The sequence below is a fragment of the Castor canadensis genome, chromosome 2 (assembly GCF_047511655.1).
Source record: "Castor canadensis chromosome 2, mCasCan1.hap1v2, whole genome shotgun sequence".
Lineage (NCBI taxonomy): Eukaryota > Metazoa > Chordata > Mammalia > Rodentia > Castoridae > Castor > Castor canadensis.
In genome coordinates, this window is record NC_133387.1 from 171,634,398 (window position 1) to 171,650,246 (window position 15,849).

Genomic DNA, 15,849 nt, shown 5'->3' on the forward strand with positions numbered 1-15,849 from the left:
ATTTCCTGTTCCTAGGGAATGAGTTTACTTTTGTGGTATACTTGTTTATACAGAACCATAGATCTTGACTGGACTTTCCTTTTTAAAAAATTCTTTTGACAAAATTGTTTTCCTTTTCAAAAAAATTATCTAGCAACATACTTTTTGTCCATGGATTGGGAAATTGAATATTGTTAAGATGTTAAAACTACACAAAATAATCTATAGCTTCAACGTAATCCTTATCAAAGTTTGTAGAAAAAGAAAAAAATACTAAAACTCATCTGGAAACACAAAGGGCTCTGGATATACAAAGAATCTTTAAAAATAATAATAATGCTGGAGGAATCAGACTTTCAGATTTCAATATTTTCTTAAAAGCTATATTAATCAAAACAGTGTAGTACTGAAATAAAGGCAGACATGTAGACCAAAGGAATAGAATAGAAAACCCAGAAACAAACCCTTAGATACGTGGCCAAGTGGTATCTAATAAAAGTGGAAAAACAACTTAACAGGAGAAAGGACCTTTTTTCTAATAAGTTGTGCTGAGAAAATGGAATAGTCATGTGTAAAAGGATAAATTTGGGCTGCTATCTAACACAACATTAAAAAAAATGCAAAATTGACCAAAACTCTAACTATAAAGTGGTTACAAGAAAGACTCAAGGCAAAAGCTTCACAAGAGTGAGTTTGGCAATGATTCTCTCAATATGACACAGGCAACCATAGAAAAACTAAACAAAAATGTTCATCAGAGGACTATCACCAGAGTAAAAAAGTAACTAAATGAATAGAAGAAATTATTTCAAAATTATAATCTGAAAAAGGATTAACATCCACAACATATAGAGAAAACTCTTTGAATTCAACAAAGAATTGATTAAAAATTGGGCAATGTCCCCCAGGACAGAGGCCCTAGGGTGGAGGCCCCATGAGCTGACTTGATGGTGGAAAAGTCTGAAGAGATGGCCCTCCTCACTCACACACCTTTAGGTTGTTAATTACACAAATTAGGGGAGGATATTTTGTTGAGAATCAAAAATTAGCTTTTGTGCTTATGCAAAATTCTTTTTGGACTTGTGTGTTTGGTTCTTTGCAGGAAGTGTGAATGGATCTGGGGAAGGTAATGAGAAAAATGAGATTGCTTCCATCTCTCTAGGGTCCACGTCTTTTTCATGGCTGATAATTTTTGTCAGGCTTGATGGTCCTTGTCACACAGCCTAGATGCAAAATCCAAAAGCAAAGAGAAAGAAAGGAGATCCCCAGTGTCTAGGGAGGTGTGGGGATGGCCAAACAGATGTGTCTCCTCTGGGTTGCAGGGAGCACGCTGAGCCTGTGGCTTTGGTGGCTGCACAGCACCATAAATATGCTAAAAAACCACCAATGGTAAGTTTTACCTTAACTGCTGCTTACCACAGTAAGATACCCATTTAGTTAGGCATGGCAGCTCACACCTGTAATCCTAGCTACTCAGAGGTAGGGATTGGAGAATGGCAAGTGGAGGCCAGCCTGGACATAAAAAAATAAAAAAAAATAAGCAATGGATTTGAATACATGCTTCATCAAGGAAACCATACAAATGGCCAAGGTGTTCTTAAAACACTATCACTACACAACAGGGAAATTTAAACCAAAATTGCCACAAGATGCCACTTTTTCCATATTAGGATGATCAGCCTAAAACAAAATCGTAAAAAACCAAACCAAAGCAAACACAAAAAGTAGGGAAAAAATAAAGAAAACAAGTGCTGATGAAGACCTTGAGAAATTCGAACCCAAATTGACTGATGACAGGAATGCAGAAGTGGTACAGACACTATAGGAAACAGTGGGAAAAGTACTGCAAAAGTAAAACTAGGGTCTGGGTACATAGTTCAGTGGTAAAGTGTGTGCCTAGCATTCATGAAACCCTGGGTTTGATCCTCAGAACCACAAAAAGAAAATCAAAAATAAAATTAACACGTAAGTGAGCAATTGCACTTCTACGTATATGCTCAACTCCTTCTGTACCACATTTTCTTTATTCAGTCATTGATTGATGGGCAGTTAGAATAATCCCACAATTTCTAACTATTGTGAATAGTGATGCAACAAATATGGCTGTGCAGTTATCTTCATTGTATGCTGACTTATATTTCTTTGCATATATGCCCAAGAGTGATATAGCAGAATCATATGATTTCCATAGTGGCTGCACTAACTTACATTCCCACTAACAGTGCATAAAGATTCCTTTTAATTCATAGCCTCACAGTATTTGCTGTTGTTTCTTTTCTTGATGATAGCAATGCTGACCAAGGTAAGATGGGATGCCCATGTTATTTTGGATTACATTTCCTTTATTTCTAAGTATGTTGAGCATTTCTTCATGTATTTATTTGCCATTTGTACTTCTTTTTGGAAATGTTTGTTAAATTCCTTTTTGATATATTTATGCAGGAATGAATAATTCTCCAGTTCCATCCATTTATTTGTGAACAACAAAATTTCATTCTTCTCTATGGTTGAATACAACTCCATTTGTTTGTGTTCTTGGTGATAGCCACTCTAACAGGGATGAGGTGTGATTTTTAATGTGGTTTTTATTTCCTTTATGGCCAGGGATTTTGAGCATTTCTTTATGTGTTTTTTGGTCATTTGTACTTTTTCCTTTGAAAAATTTCTGTTCAATTAATTTGCCCATTTCCTCATTGGATTGTTGATTCTCTGGAAGTTTAGTTTTTGAATTCCAAATAAATTCTGGTTATTAGTCCTTTGTCAAATGTATAGCTGGCAAAGATTTTTTTCCCATTCTGTGGGTTTCCTCTTAAATGTGGTAACCATTTCCTTTGGTGTGCAGAAGCTTTTAAGTTTTATGCAGTCTCAGTTGTCAATTCTTTCTCTTAGTTTCTGAGCCACTGAAGTTCAATGTAGAAAGTTTTTCCTTATGCCTATTTGTTCCAGTGTATTCCTTACTCTTTCCTGCACTACTTTCAAAATTTTAGGCCTTATATTAAAGTCTTTGATCCACTTTGAATTGATATTTGTACAGGGTGAAAGACATGGATCTAGTTTTGTTTTCTGCATGCATATATCATTTTCCCCAGCAACATTTGTTGACTAGGCTTCCTTTTTCTCCATTGTATGTTTTGGGCTCCTTTGTCAAAAGTCAGGTGGGCATAGCTGTGTAGATTTACAACTGGGTCATCTCTTCTGTTCCATTGATCTTTGTGTCTGTTTGTGTGCCAGTACCATGCTGTTTTTATTGTGATAGCTTTGTAGTACAGTTTGAAGTTGGGTATTGTGATACCTCCCGTGTTGCTCCTTTTGCTCAGTATTTCCTGGAGAACATCATCTTAAGTGAAATTATCCAAGTTCAGAAAGACATATATCACATGTTTGTTCTCATATATAGACGATAGATCCAATACAAATATAAGCATTTTCACATGTACATGGAAAATATACAGAACATGTTTCCAAAAATTAGAACATTTCCAAAAGAGGAAGAAAAGAATGACAGAATGATTAATAATGAAATGCATATCATCTGTGTAGGCGTAATGCATAATTAAACACACTGAAAATTGTTGAACAATACAGTGTAGGGGAAAAGGGTGAGGAGGAGTAGTGGAAAGGTTTAGACTGATGTAAGCACAATATATTTACGGTAACATACCAAGGCAAAATCCCCACTGAACAATAAACAGAAATTTAAACAATGAAGGATAGTAATATAAAACAGGTCATGTTAAGGGTAGGGCACTAGCAGGAGGATGAGGGTAAGAGAGAGTGAATATGGTTGATGTACTTTCTGTACAGGTATGAATATGGAACAGTGAAACTTGTTGAAGTTATTTTAAGGAGGGGAGTGGAGTAGGAGGGAGAATATTGGAGGAGATAAAGCAAACCAGGGTATAATATATCTATATATGGAAATGTCACATACAAATAAAAATGTTTTAAAACATTTAAAAAGGGACAAAAGTGCCTCCTGTGATGCCTAATGAGCATTTGACAAATGGTCGTCATGTCATTTTGAGTAGACTTTTTAAGCAACCCTTTCCATTCCTGTGTACCCTCACATTCTCCAAACACATAAATAAAAAGATTTTATGATTGAAAATGAATTTTCCATGCCATTTTCTTACTGCTTTTGAGTTCAAGTTTTATTCCCTTGTGATCATAAAAGATATTTCAAATTATTTTGGTCTTCTTAAATTTGTCAAGACTTAATTTGTGGCCTAACATGTAATTCATCCTGGAGAGTGTCCAGGATGTGCTTGAGGAAACCGTGTTCTGCTCATTGGTAGAAAGTGCTCCATGTGTCTTTTAGGCCCATTTGGTCTGTGGTATTGTTCAGTTCTGATGTTCCTTATTAACTTCTTGTCTGAATGATAGATCCATTGTAGAGAAAGGTGAATGAAATCTGCTCTACTGTATTCTCTGTTCTTCCCCCATATCTTTCTTTGTTGTATATACTTCAGTGCTTCATGTTTGGTGCATAAATATTTATAACTGTTGCATCTTACTGTTGGCTTACCACATTTCTCATTATAGAACAATCATCTTTGACTTTGTGACACTCTTTGACTAAAGCCTTTTTGCCTGATGTGAGTAGAGTCACCAGCCCTCTTTTGGTTTCAATTTGAGCAGACTATCTCTATCTACCACTTGACTTTTGGCTTTTGTGTGTCCCTAATTCTATAGTAAGTGTTTTGTAGATAGCCACAAAGAAAAATGAAACTATTGCCATTTTCAGGAAAATGAATGAAACTGGACGTCATCATGTCGAACAAAAACAGCCATGCTCAGAAAGACAAATATCGTAAGTTTCCACTCATACTGGAATGTACACTAAAAAGTAATAAAATATTATAAAAGGGGTCTGTTTGGGGAATAATCAGTGGCAGGGGGAATATGGAAAAGATAGGGTGATGGGGGTGAATGTGGTTGAAGTACATCATATATTTATACATATGTATATGAATATAGCATAACAAAACCCACTAAAAACTGTTTAAAAGGGGGGATGGGCATGGAGGAAGTGTAATTGAAGAGATGAATTTGACCAAGGCACGTTATATGTGTGTAAGGAAATATCACAGTAAAACCCCTTTGTACAATTAATTGATGCTAATAAAAAACAGAGAAAAGAAAAAATGGAAATTAAAAGGGACTTTTATTTTTTATTTGTTTTTATTCATATGTGCATATAATGTTTGGGTCATTTCTCCCCTCTTCTGCTACCCCCTCCCTTACCCCCCCTTGCCCTCTCCCTCTCTCCCCCCACCCCCTCAATACCCGGCAGAAACTATCTTGCCCTTATCTCTAATTTTGTTGAAGAGAGAGTATAGGCAATAATAGGAAGGAACAAGTGTTTTTACTAGTTGAGATAAGGATAGCTAAACAGGGAGTTGACTTGCATTGATTTCCTGTGCATGTGTGTTATCTTCTAGTTAATTCTTCTTGATCTAACCTTTTCTCTAGTTCCTGGTCTAAAAGGGACTTTTAAAAGTATCTATATCTGCCCTCCCATGTTTATTCCACACTATTTAAAACAGTCAAGATATGGAATCAACCTAAGTGGTCCATCAATGGATGAACCAACATAGGAAATGTGGAGTATGTACACAATGGAATAGTATTAAGCCACACAAAGATGAAATTTTATAATCTGTAACAAACATAGATTAACTTGTAGGACATTAGGTTACGTGAAATAAGTAAGGTTCAGAAAGATAAATACTGTTTCTTTTTACTTGTATACAGAATCTGAAGGGCAGATTCCATAGAGGTACCGAGCAGAATAATGGATACTAAAGGATGGGGAGGGATGGGGAGAGTTTGGTCAAAGGATGCAAAGCTACAGTTGGATAGAGGAATAAGTCCTGATGCTCTAGTGCACAGTAGGGTCATTGTCATCATTAATAATATGTTACATATTTCAAAATAAAAAGAAGAGAGGATTTATAAAGCTTCCTCTAAAAGAGACAGTAAGTGTTTAAGATGCTGCACAGACTGATTGTCCCTGATTCAGTCATCACAAAACATGTATCAAAACATCACATTGACTAAGGGTGGTGGTTCACACCTGAAATCACAGGTACTTCTAGCACAAGGAAGGATTGCAAAAAAGCCTGGCCTGGGAACAAGGTTAGAGAGACACCATCTCAACAAAATATGCTGTGTGTGGTGGTATATATATCTTTAATCCCAACTACACAGAAGGTATATGTCCAATGATTGAAGTCTGACACCAGCCTGCACAAAGGAGACAACCTGTCTGAAGAGCAACTTAAAACAAAAAAATTGCTGAAGTGGTAAAGTGCCTTTCTAGTAAATGCAAGGCCCTGAGTTCAAACCCCAGTACCTCCAAAAAATAAGCAAAACACACCATTACATTGTACCCTATGATTTTGTGCAATTATTAATTATCAATTAAAATAAAATATAACTAAAAAAATCTCTAGATAAACAAAAATGAAAACCCAACCTATGAGCACTTAAAGGATGCAGCACAAGCAGTGGTGAGAAGAAAGTCTGAAACAATGGCTGCCTGCATTAGAAAAGATCGCAGACAAGTAACCTAACCTTGCATTGTCAAGACCAGAAAAAGAAGCCCAAACAGAATTAGCTTATTAAAGTCAAAGGTAAGAGAAGGAAAGAAAGAATAAAGCCTTGAGTAGAAGTAAGTTAAACAAAGAATGAAAAATCAGTGGAAAAATATGAAAATATGAATTTAAAAAACATTGAAATACCCTAAATCTAAGGGAGAAAAATGAAGACATTCTTTTTACATTTTTGTCTGGCTTTGGTAATGCTGACCTGATAAAGTCATTTCACCTGCATTGCCTCCTCTTCTTCTCTTGGGAAGAGCTTTAGAATTGTTGCCATTAATTCTTCTTTAAATGGTAGAATTCATCAGCTGTCTTTGTTCTTAGTTTGTCAGATTCAGTCACTGCTCTGACACAAGTGAGCTAGAAGCCAATCACTCAGGTAGCCTGCAGATAAATTGGGCCATTAATGTTCATGCAAAGATACCATATTTGAAAAGTTCAAAACACTGGTATGTATGAAAAACCTTGGAAGATAATGATGGCAGTTAAGACTTCAGTCTGATGAAAATTATAGCCTTTGGATAAGATATATGGTATTTATATTTGTTATTATATCACTGTTAATTAAATTTTAAACAAAATTTAATTTCTCAAGCACAATTTGAATACCTAGTGTCTATTATTCTTTTACTTATATTCATTATAGTGCCTGTTTAAAAATATATACTGCTTAAAAACTGGTTTGAATTTCATTCTGAAGCACTATTTTGATAAACACCTAGAATGCTATTAAAGACATAAAGTGAAATATATAACACCTGTGTCTATAAACGTTTGGTACTTACCAGAAAGTGAAATGTGAGTAACAGCTGCAGCACATGTCGTCGTGTAGTCTGTGCACATGATGTCAGCGGCACAGCCGGGTGATGCCTCATGAGGTTCATTTTATGTACTGAGCTTCTAGTATTGACTTGGAAATGTAGTTGATTTAACTGTGCAGTTAAAACCGTATTTAGTAGTATATATGTAATAAGAATGCTTAAATTCAAGTCAAGTTTTTAAAAGTTAGTATAATTAGTAAATTATATGTAAAATCATTTTAGAACATATAAACTTATTTTACAAAAGTCACTCCACCACCTGGACAGCAGCGGTAGCAGTCACAGGCAGAGACGAGCAGAGCTCCCTGTGGGCTTCTGGGGCTGTGGGTGGAGTCTGTGTTTCAGGTATTCAAGAAGCATAGCCCTCAGCCTGAGTGTACACATCCAGTGTCTGTCTCCCAGATCAGACACCTCTGTCCATTGCCAGCCAGTTTAAGATCCCAGCAACATTGAAGCTAATGTGACTGCTGTAAAAACCTGTGTTCTGCAAGTTAAGGCTTCTTTGTTATTTGGAAATAGATGAAATGAAAAGGCAAAATTGTTTCCAAATCAATTCAACACAAATTTTGTGGATGAAAGAAAAACTTCTTACCTTATTTGAATATAATTTAATTTAATTTTTGATTGCTCTTTAAAGCTATTTTACTTTTACTAGTTTTACATTTAATATGTCTTCTGGGTGATGTAAAAATTTGCTGCTTATAATTATTAAGAGTTCCTTACCAATAATTATAAGTAAAACTTTAATTCATAAACCTGGTTGAAAAATTGTTTCAGAAGCAGCCACAAACATTCATTAAAATATTATCTAATAATATTCATTGAAAATATCATCTAATAAAAATGAAATAATCATAATTCTCTTAATCATAAGTGCATTTTTAGTGGCAAATAATTTCATAAATATGAATATATATTAAAAAAACTGATTTTTCTCAGTTTAGCTTCAAATATGTCATACACATTGAAAGTGCCACAAAACATTATTGATAGTTTGATCAGTAATTTAAGAATAATCTTATAGTTTTTTAAGATTCTAGAACTGTATAGGATTATAATTTTATCAAGTTATTAACAAATTTTGATTTTTGAAATCAAATCTAATTTTCCTGATTCTTCCAGTTTTCATATCTAGCTTTGAGTTGTGGTTTTAGTTTTCAAATCATAAAATTTGCTATGGTTTCACTTGAAATTGCTGTCATGCATATCACATAGATCAATGTTTAGCTGCCACTGTTGGTGATAAAAACAGGAATTTATTGTGATAACAGGTGGCACTCTTGGGAAAGGTATAAGGTGAGAAGTGAAGAATCACTCCAATTGTATCTGACTGAGATTTTTCTTGTTCCCACTATGTGGCCTCCTTAACTTCACTAGTTTTTCTTCCAGTTTTAGGAATGGGTTTAGCAAAATTCAGAATTTCTTTTTTGGACATATCAGAGTCTCATCCAAGGTAGAACCATCTACTTAGCCCAAAGATATGTCTGTGAAGGTAACATATAAGAGTTGTCAATTTAGAGTTTACTTAAATGTTATAAAAATACTGAGAGAGTGAACTAAGTTTCATCATATGTTTGTGTAACATGAATCTTTTGAATAATATATCATCTAATATACTGAGCTATACAAAATATTCAGATTTTAAATTTGATTTTGAGGTGTAATTCACATGTAGTACACATGCACAAATCTTAAGTACTTAACTTACTTCCTTCTGATCATATATCCCTACAGTTCTGCCAAGAACATGGTGTAGACTAGGTCCATGGGAAGGAAAATGTCTTCTTGCTAGTTGTAGGAAAGCCTTACAACTTACGCCCAGACCTATGTGGATAGGATTTGATCATGTGCAGTCACTTTTGCCTTGTTCTAGAACTTCATAAATATGTAGTCAGATGTATATATATTCATGATTTCTTTCACTTAGTACCGTATTTTTGAGATTTCACTCGTTATTACTGGACTGTTCTATTGCATGAACACACTACAATTGTTTATCCTTTCACTCATTAATGGACATTGGGGTTGATTTCAGATTTTGGACACAATTATTAAAGAAGTTAGTATATATGTGTAAGTTCTCTTGGAGCTAATTTTCTTTAGGAGATAATTAGGTGTTGAATTATTGGATCGTATAACTAAATATATCTTTGGCTTTATACAAAAGTACCAATTTCTATTTCTTTCCTCAAATGATTTGCTATTAGGTATTTCAAACATAACATGTATTTCAACACATGCAAGTAGAAACTGTTTCACATCTTTATCAACACCTGGGTTAGACTTTTCTTCTTTTCCTTCTCTTTGTTCCATTTTAGCCATCCTAGTCGATTTGAAGATGTGATGTAGAAAATCATTGTGTGCATATGTTTTAATTTTCTTTTATCATGTTTTAGTTACTTTTTGAATAAAGTCTCTAATTTATGCCAGGGCTAACCAGGATCACAATATTCCTACTTACACATAACCTGTAGCTGAGATTTTCAGAAAATGTTTTCTAAATTAAGTATATGATTTTCAGAACTATTTTCCCAATGTTTACCTTGTCATTTCATTCTGATAATATAGCATTTCTCAGAGGAAAATCTTTTTGACAACATCCCATTAATGTATTTTTTTCATGGATTTTTCTTTTTGTGTCTTAATTTTGTCAAGCCCTAGGTCACAAAGCTTTTACCTTTGGCTGTCTTCTAAATGTATTAATGTTTATGTTTCCATCCATAATTAACTTTGTAAAAATTTTTAATGGTGTGAGATAGGGGTGGAGTCTGGTTTTATTAATTTTTGTATAGGTATGTAATCTTTTTATCCTTATTACTTGACAAACTTATAATATCTTCACTAAATTACCTATGGAGTATTGCAATAATCAATTGACCTGATGTATGTGGGAATACCTTTGGGCTATGAAGTTCAGTAACTCAGTTCAGTTAAAACTATCCCAGGCCCTGGGTGACCACAAATTCATATTGTATCTACAGATTTACCTATTTTTAACTATAAAAATATATCCTTGGTCATGTGTGCTAAGTGAGAGGTCATTGTGCTTGTAGACTCTATTCCTAAGAACATGAGAAATGTGGAAAAGATTATGAAGGTTTTCAGTTACAGAACATATCTTCCACAAATATCTCAGGAAATCCTACTATGTGCTAGCCTGTACTGTACTTAGCACCAACCAAAGTCATAGATGGGCAGCATGATCTTTGTCCCTAAAGTAATTATTAGGGCAACACATGAATTAAAGGTGAAAAAAATGTGGTGAATTTTATGATGTATCCTAAGTTCTGAGCACGTGCATTATGGCAGCTATTTTTATTGACTATGTTCCAAAAATGACAGTTGCTCTTTTAATTGTTTTGTCCTTGGAGCATCAATGGATTTGTTCTAGCTTTCTCTTCTTATGTGTGAGAGAGGTGCCTGGTTTAGAGGGTGATTATAAGGGTGAGACTGGCAAGCAGTAACAGATGGAGCAAATGTCAGTTTCCTTGGTTGTCTGACTGAAAAGACTGAGAAACCTATGGGCAAGGTCTATATCTCACTCTGTTGGTATTCACCTTGAGATCCAGTCAAAATACTAAGAAAAGAAGAAATAAAAGTACAAGAGACTATGGGGTGTTAGACCTCCTCGCCTTCCCACTCTGATAGAACAGAATTGCTCATGGCCTGGGAGCTTGAACTATCATTGTCCTGGTTCCGTGGGCTCAATGTCCTCCTCAGTGTTGGCCCAGGCGTGCAGACAGAGGACTGTGGTTAGTGATGGCAGACTGTATGTAAACACAGTGTCACTATTCCTTCCTGACATCTTAACAGCATCCAAAATACAGAAAGAGTGGTTAGTTTCATTAAAAAAAACCAAACCAATAAACTGAGAAGTATCAAGCTTTGAATGCCCTCAAAATCTTGATGGACAGTGACTTTTAAAGCAGTTGCTATTCCCATGCAAGAATCCAATAAACAGGGTGGTGCATAGAGATATTTGAAAACTACAAGTCAGAAACACTTACATTCCGTGGACCCTCCCCTTAATTTCAAGAAACAAAATACATCATATACAAAATGAGTAAGTAAAACAAGACACATGGAGATTACAGAGGAGCCAATTCAAGATAGCGATGAGAGGTTCCTAATGTGATGATGGTGGAAGATCTCAAGATTACATATTTTGCATCACAGTCAGAAGACAAATAGCATGCCAGGAGTGGGTCAAAATTTTTCTAGAATTCTTGTCTAAGAAGATGAAATTGAATATTGTGACTGAAAGCACTAAGAAGAGACTTATAAAACATGAGGAAGATGTTAGGAAGAATTGAGGAAAGTACAGAGAATAATATGAAAATCACATAAAAAGGAATTATGGAAATGAAAATAATCCATGGGGTAGGTGTGAATAATATTTATAGTTGCCTTAAGTATAATAAGTATAAGAATATTAATATAATCCAATTTATTATTATAATAGTGGCAGGGACTTGGAGTCAAGATTAGGAAGAAAAGGGGTGTGTCTATGCAATGCTTGTGGGTTGATCTAAGCATCAAATTCTCATTTTCAATAGAAGTTCAAGTTAGAAAACTGTAGAGTAGCCCACATATAAGGTGAAGAGAGACTCCACAATCTGTACAAGTGAAAGGGATGGATCCTCTAGTAAGTGGAGATTTTTTGACGATAATGAAAGAAGATGAAGTGATGAAGTTTAAGTAGTTCATTAATTTCTTGGGTTGTGGTGAAAATGAGAAAATGATGAGGGAAAGGTAGCATTAAGAAGCATGAGAAAGTCTGACTTCACTTCATGTATATTAAACTTTAGACACAAATTTGTACAACTCAGAACTTTCTGAGGAAGATATGGGAGAAGTTCATGTGTCCAGAGATTCCACTGGCTCACAAATATGGATATTTTCCCATTGTAGGGTGGGAAAAGTATGGTACTGCTCTTTACTATCATAAGGGTCCAGGATAACACTTTTATATCAAAACACAGGTTAATAAGAGAAAGACTTACTAGATTTATTTGTTCAGAATTTCATATAGCAGAGGATCCTGCAGAAATGTACACCCAAAGATCAGGGGAAACTGTGGTTAGTTTTGTGAAGAAAGTGGAAACCCAGCAACACTCAGTCCTGATTCTTTTCTAGTTAGTCTGTGTTACATTGCTTCACTCTCAGTAGTGATCAAGTGCATTCTAGAATAAGGGTATTACAATCTACTCTCAGACAAGAAAGCAGACAGGCTATTTTCTTTATGTGAATTGTTTATATAGAAAGGTATAAAAATGTTAGAATAATATTTCTAGGTTTTATGACTGACATTGTGGGAAAGGGGATATAAATTTTCAGACCTTCATTACAGAAGAGGAATGGCTTTTGGGATTATGAGAGCAAGAGAAAGACCTTTAGGAAAAGATGAGAAAAACACTTTTAGTCCTTCCAGTGTCCTTCAGTTCAACGTACTAAGCTTGCCAAAGTGCCAGACATTAAGGTATCATTTTCTGAGTCCATGGCCATGCAGGAGACATATGACTATGTCTGGAGAAGTTTTCGATAGTCCCAAGTAGCATTTTGTGTGTGTGTGTGTGTGTGTGTGTGTGTGGCAGTGTTGTGGTGAGCATAGTTTTGTTACTCAACAGGCAAACATTGGGGTGCTATTCAACCTAAATCAAATAGACTTTACAACACAGCAAACTATTCTTATTCATGTATCAATAGTGCAAAGCTTAGATTCCCTAATATTTATGAATATGTGTGTGTAGCAAGGGAAGGAGTGAATGCTAACTGACATCAATTATTCTATTTTTAGGCCAAGCATAGTTCTAATACTTTATGAGAATCATCTCACTTAATTCCCACAATAACTCATTGTAATAGCTCTTCATGAGTCTCATTTCATAGACACACTTTCATGTATATATAAGTATAAATAAATCAAGGATCAGAGAAGTTTCATTTCTTGTTGACAGTCTCATAGTAAGTTCAAAACTCTGGATTTAAACTCAGACTGACTTGAGTATCTGTTCCTATTCTGCCAAACTCTTTGCTACAAAACTATTTTGCAAAGTATTAAACCTATGATATAATATTTTAATGTGAAATAGCAAGTGACTATGCTCCTGGACTTTCCTCTTCTATAACTGTACAGGGCATGGAAAGCATAATGACAAAGGGGGACACTGAATACTTTGTCATGAGGATTAGGTATTCCTAGTGGAAATTTATAAATTAAGCAGAGTATTAGTTCTCAAAAGACCCAATATTAGGTCTATGGAACACGATGTAAACATAGGCTCAATAATTCTAACCTCGAGGGGCAGAAACAACCTTAGAGGAAATCATGAGAGAGAATAAATCTGTGCTTCTAATCAAGTGTTCCCTGAAGTTTGGGGCATGAAATAGGTAGCATTAGAGTGAGGTCATGTTTGGGAGTCTCATATAAGGTTTTTGTTTTCCTTCTTGCTGTAAAGAGAAACTTCCAGAGACATTATCCTGGCAAATTCCCCAGGCTCCTTCTTCTAGCAGGTCAGAGACAGAACTGTGACTACGCTGGTGACTATCATTAGCCCATTGGTCAACACAAAATTGGACCCATCAGTACAGTGAGGAGGAAAGGTCTTGAAGTCCAGAAACAGTAAGGTTTCTTGGAGGACAATGGTGAGCACTGAATCATCTTTGTCTTGATAATGACCCTGTAAAACCAATGCTCTGTAAATCAGGGGCTCTGGGGAACATCACTTATTATTGCTCTTCTCCCTTCTAAACATTAGTAAAGACAGAAGTGAAGGGGGGAAATGAGGTCAGAGATATTGAGAGGTCTTGTCACATACTATTGGCCAGAGACACACATCATGGGTAGGAGAAGGAGCAAGTGGGAATTCTTCAGGAATCAACATGAAAAAGGCCTAACTGTTTAGATGCCTTACCATCTGCCTACAGATAACCCTGAGCTTAGAAACCAGCAGCTCCAACTCTCTTTATGGGTTTAAGAATGGGTTGGGTTCATTGTAAATGTCACCTTCTACTCTTGTTCTTACAGATCCCATCTGTGAAGCAAATGGCTATGGAAAATGATTCTTCAGTGATGGAGTTTATTCTTATGGGATTAACAGACCAACCTGAGCTCCAAATGCCCCTCTTCTTCCTGTTCTTGGTCAACTATATTGTCACTGCTGTGGGAAATACGCGTTTATTGAATCTAATTTTCTTAAACTCACACCTTCATATACCAATGTACTTTTTTCTCTTCAATCTGTCCTGCATTGATTTCTGTTATTCGTCTGTCTTTACCCCCAAAATGCTGATGGGTTTTGTTTCAGAGAAGAACATCATCTCTTTCACTGGATGCATGACCCAGCTGTTTTTCTTCTGTTTTTTTTGTCAACTCTGACTCCTATGTTTTGACAACCATGGCCTATGATCGCTATGTGGCCATCTGTCAGCCCCTGCAGTACACAGTCATCATGTCCCCTAGGACCTGTTCTCTACTGATGGTCACGTCATACTTGATGGGATTTGCTTGTGCCATGGTCCACACAGGATTTATGCTTAGGCTCATCTTTTGTGATTCCAACACCATCAACCACTACATGTGTGACATCTTCCCCCTCCTCCAGCTCTCCTACAGCAGCACCTACGTCAATGAGCTTGTGAGTTATATAGTTGTAGGTACAGCTGTCATTTTATGTTGCCTCATTATCTTAATCTCATATGCATTGATTTTTTTAATGTCATTCATATGTCATCTGGTAAGGGTTGGTCCAAATCCATGAACACCTGTGTTTCTCACATAATAACTGTTGGCCTCTTCTATGGGTTTGAGATACTTGTTTATGTTAAGCCTAAATCTGCTGAGTCTGTGGGCCAAGGAAAATTCTTTTCAGTATTTTATACTCTTGTGGTGCCCTATGCTAAATCCCCTCATTTATAGCCTCAGGAACAAGGAAGTCAAACTTGCTCTGAAGAAAACCTGGAAGAGAATCACAAACTGAATGAGCCATTGGGCTGTCATTTCCCTATAGCTGTTGCTGAGTCTTTTCTCCCATTCTTGCTCCTTTTATTACTTTCTTCATTTTCCTTTTCTTCATCTTTCTGGCTATACTCTGGACAGTATTTCTACTACATTACCCTTTCTTATGCCATGTAACTTTTGGGACCTATTCTTTTTTGGGGGAGTACAAGGAACTGAAGTGTTAACTAAGGCCTTCACACTTGAAAAGAATGCTCACAAAGCAGGCAGACATCCAATCATTTTTCTCTGGTTATTGTATTTATGTTTCTCTTCCAAATCATTTGCTCAGGTTGTCATTTAACTAAAATCCTCCCAATCTCAGCCTCCCAAGTCGCTAGGCTCATAGTCATGAGCCACAGGTTCACAAGGATGTTGCCTGATTCCTGATGCTAAGACTTGTCCTCTGTCCAAAGATGGCTCCAACCTGGTCTTTATCCTCTGTACCAGA

At 35.8% G+C, this 15,849-nt stretch overlaps 1 pseudogene; it reads left to right on the forward strand.

Annotated features, from left to right (window-relative positions):
* The first annotated feature begins 14,444 nt into the window (after nt 1-14,444).
* LOC141417545 (olfactory receptor 8C8-like) lies at nt 14,445-15,381 on the forward strand (annotated as a pseudogene).
* The last annotated feature ends 468 nt before the right edge of the window (nt 15,382-15,849 follow it).